Source organism: Thermobia domestica, chromosome 16 (genome assembly GCF_964235325.1).
Source record: "Thermobia domestica chromosome 16, izTheDome1.hap1.1, whole genome shotgun sequence".
Lineage (NCBI taxonomy): Eukaryota > Metazoa > Arthropoda > Insecta > Zygentoma > Lepismatidae > Thermobia > Thermobia domestica.
In genome coordinates, this window is record NC_137469.1 from 112,385,812 (window position 1) to 112,390,712 (window position 4,901).

Genomic DNA, 4,901 nt, shown 5'->3' on the forward strand with positions numbered 1-4,901 from the left:
TTTCTTCAATTTTGTTACTATTCAGTTGTAAAATGAATAAGTACACTTTTTCCTTTCATGCGTAAGAATGTAAGTCAATTGTAAATTGCCAAATAAAAGCATATTGCCCACGCGTTTGTTTATCCCAATCATATAATCTGTCATATAATTTAGGCGCGAATATAAGGAACATTTCCTTTTATGATGTAAAACTCTATGTTTTTGATAAAATAATGTCGAAATAATATTATTGTAACCTCTGCACACACCGAACTAATTGGTTTTCTTTCAATTTTCTGCTTCATATTGCGAATTCTTATTTTTGCCAAGAATTCAGTGCTTTGGCCCCACTGTGCGTCGAGATTAATCGGATTGGGTAGAAAAACGTTTTGAACTAAGCAAACTCATCACTGTCAAAATGCCGAACACGACTTTGCTCGTTTCTGATTTTGAAAATGCTCCTGCGTACACTATAAGTCATTACTCGGCACCTTGTATATCACATGTCATTAAGAAATCATCTACAACTCTTCAAGTAATAAGTAAAAACTTGTTATGACTTACTTAAACTCTAGGATTGCGAGCGAAGCGAGCAAGAAGATTTTTAAGAAATCTCCGTATTTCATTGATAACCGACAGCAATATTGATCTAATAGGGCGCCAATACTTTCTGGGGGCGACTCGTCTTTTACTCATGTCCAACATCACTTTTTCTTTCTCCTTGCTCGTTCGGCGCCCCCTTGCTATCAGCGCCCGGGGCAGGCGCCCCGCTGGCCCCCCCTTAGCTACGGCTCTGCCCTTCACTAGTGTTGGGTGCAAGCGCAAGCTGGATGCGGTGTTCGTAGTTTGAGTGAAATTTCCCTAATCTAGGGAAAATTCGTAGGCAAAGAACATGGGTGGATAAGTATAGCGAAATGGTCCCAGATGAATCTTGGTATATACGCATCCCCAAGATACAGTAATCCCTCACGTTTCAAATTCAGCTCTCATTGGTTCATGAGAAATGGCGCAAAATCGGAAAAGTGGGATTATTTTATTTCTCAATAATAGCTCGATCGATTTTGTTCAAACTTAGATATATGTATAGGTGTATACAAGGGCTTTGTTTGAAAACATTAAGAGCTCCACACGACCTACACAATAAATTCTACATACGTTTGGCACCAGATGAAAACCACTACGCAATCACCGCAATCATGAAATCTGCGAAAACTTCAGGAAACGAAAACACCTTCGCAGCCTTTGTTGAACAGAAGAAATTGCGAACAAGAGAACTTCCGTTCACATCTATTTTTTCACAGGATCTTGAGGATTTTCCTCGAATGACTGAAAAATATTTGAAAGGATTGTTTTGTGAATCCTTGCAATATAAACAGGCAATACGTTATTTGGCTGAAATGTTGGATGAAAGAGGTATTAATATGCGGTATGGTAAAGGTAAAAAGAAGATGTTGAAAATGACAGTGCATTCAAGACATACGCAAAGCAAGATACACAAATGCTTGATCTAAAACCAAATAGAAATGATTACGAAAGTTTTATTAGATATTGTTGCGACAGTACAAAAGGATTGCGAATAGTTGGCTCCTGCTCTCATGTTGCAGACATTATTACCTAAGTTATGGAAGATATTTGTCGAGGATCCCAAAACCAGCACTAATATTGAGAAAAATGTTAGATCACATTTGTGTGGTCATAAATTGAAACAGTGTCAAGGACTGGAGGACGTACTACAATGTTTCTTTCATCCTTATTTGTTTCTCACATTGAAATACTTGAATTTCTTACATGTAACTTACTTTCCGTTTGCGTTATATTTTGTTCTATTTCTTGGATGAAATGTCTTTTATTCAAATGTTGCAGTTTTCCACTACTCTACCCCCCCCCCTCTCAGGATCTATGAAAGAGACTACAACAAAGGTTGCATTATATTATGTTGTTGTTGGTTATTCTCTTTCCAGCTTCTTTTTTCACATTTATTGGGCACTGTAGGTATAGGTAACATTTACTTTTATATATCTATATCTATATCTATCTATCTGTCTACATATATGAACACTGACACTGAAACTTCAGGCATTTTCAAATGGGGTACTTACGGGAGTCTAATGGAAATTTTAAACTTATATTCATGTTCAGGCTTATTGATTCATATGAAATAAACACCAATATCAACAGTTTCACTTTGGCTCAAAATGGAGGTGAAGAAGCCAGAAGCCATCAAATGGGGCCTCAGTGAGTTTGGCACTTTTCAGATGTGATTTCTCATTCATTCACGTAGCAAATATGCTAAAGCTAAATCAATAACTATTCTTTTTGCATTTACTCCTTTATAGGTGCGGTATGGTTGGTTTTGGCTAATTTTGACCATGGCGTACCCGTGATACAATTTTATCAAAAAATATATGTGCTTGTAGGATTAAAGCGACATCTAAAATTAGTTTTTCATTTAGTTTAGTTGCTCGCAGATCATCATAGGTCAAAAGGGGTTCAAAATATTGAATCGAACTTTTTGAGTGAGAAAATGGTCGGAGAGAGCTGTTTATGTTTTCAGACGAAGCTCTTGTATACACCTAGTGATGTGAGGTGAAAAATTTTCCGCTATATTTTTGCGGAAAACCTTCCGTTCTAAAACATTATCAGTAATCAAGTAATAATTCCTCAGCAATCATAAAATTGGTTGAATTCATGTATAGAAATGTTAATCTGAAAATTTTCATGGCTCAGACAATTTTCAGTACTATGTAGGAACAAGTGAAACAATTTTTTATGAGTCGAAATACTTTCTGTCTTATATGGAAAAATTGAAGAACTTTTCGGAAAATTTTCATCATTTTCAAGCAAAAAGTAAAACAACTTTTTGTGAATCGGAAATTTTTATTGCTCTGTAGAAACAAGTGAAAGAAATTGTCATAGATCGGAAAATTTTCATCACGATGTAGAAACAAGTGGAAAAACTTTTCGTAAGCCGGACAATTTTGGATATCATGTATAGTGATGTTAGGTGGAAAATTTTCCCTTATATTTAATTGCACGTCAGTGATGAAAATTTTGAAACGGAATATTTTCCGATTCATAAAAACATACTCCACTTATTCCTACATCCGTGATGTGAGGTGGAAAATTTTCTTCTATATTTTTCCGGAAAATTTTCCGTTCTTGCATCAGATCCGTTCTTAACAAATATCAGTGATCAAGCAACAGTTCCTCAGTATTCATAAAATTGATTTAATTCATGTATAGAAATGTTAAAAAATGTAAGATCGTTTAAAGAACCTGAAAATTTTCATGGCTCAGACAATTTTCAGTACTATGTAGGAACAAGTGAAACAATTTTTCATGAATCGAAAAAGTGTTTGTCCTGTACAGTGATGAAAATTTCCGGAAAATTTTGAAACGGAAACTTTTCCGATTCATAACATACTGCACTTATTCCTACATCGTTGTTTAGCTCTAAAATTTATTGGTAATAAATATTATCTCAAAAAGTTTCAAGAAGTGAAAATCTAACAATTCTTCATTTCAAGAATGTTTCAAAAACTTCAATGCGTTCTTCCCTCAGAATCCACCTTTGATCTTACAATATTGGATTTCGTCAGTTTAATACACATAAGACGGTTTTCTCATAGCTTTAATACTTTTATAGATTTATATACTGCAACATTTATAAATACGAAGATATAATATAAAGTGCCTACTGTAAATTTTTGACTACCCAAAATTCGAGTTTAAGTAACTCATGAAAGCAAATAGTGATCATTTTCTGGAAATAAACATTTAATTATTCATATATTCATTCAGAAGAGAAAGTGAAATATAAATAATAAGGAAGCTGATTTGTGTAGTTGTTCTTCCAATAAAACAATAAAAGAAACATAAAAAGTTGCACTATTAGCGCTTCTTTCTAAAAGCAACAAGTAATTTCATTTTAATTTACAAAATAAAAAAATATATTTCTTATATATATATTAATTCTAGTAGATTTTTATACATAATAATGGTAGTTTTACAATACAAATATCTGCTCTAAGATGTGGATTATACAAAATTCCAATATTGAAATTATGATTCACGAGTGTTAAACACAATAAAATCAATTTTTCTTATTTTCTGTTACAAAAATAATCTTCATAAGGAACTTTTATGTAGTTATTTCATGACATAGGCAGTCCTACATGTGAAGAAATAGTGGAATTTTCTGTTTCTGAAATTGATAAAGGTTTCTTTTCAATTTCTTGTTACATTTTAAATATTGGAATGGGATATTTGTTCTCTACGAATTCGATGTATATTCCCTGCATTCTACACACACACACACCTACACACACACACACAGATAGATAGATAGATAGATAGATAGATAGATAGATAGATAGATAGATAGATAGATAGAGAGAGAGAGAGAGAGAGAGAGAGAGAGAGAAACACTGTACATTTTTACTTCCCAACTTGAAACATTACAAAATTTTCTGGTTTCCGAAAGCTAACTGGAAAAATGATAATTTGTTGCTACAACTTCCCTCTACAGGAATTGAATTTTATAGCTGAATGTGCAGTTAAATATAGTGGAAAATTTTCCACCAAACATCACTATACATAGTACCCAAAATTGTCTGGATTATGAAAAGTTTTTTCACTTGTTTCTACATCGTGACGAAAATTTTCCGATTCATGAAAATTCCATTTACTTGCTTCTACAGAGCAATAAAACTTTCCGATTCACAAAAAGTTGTTTTACTTTTTGCTCCAAAATGATGAAAATTTTCTGACTCATAAAAAGGTCTTCAATTTTTCCATACAGGACGGAAAATACTTCTATTCATGAAAAATTGTTTCACTTGTTCCTACATAGTACTGAAAATTGTCTGAGTCACGAAAATTTTCAGATTGTGTAAACGATCTTTCACTTTTTAACATTTCTA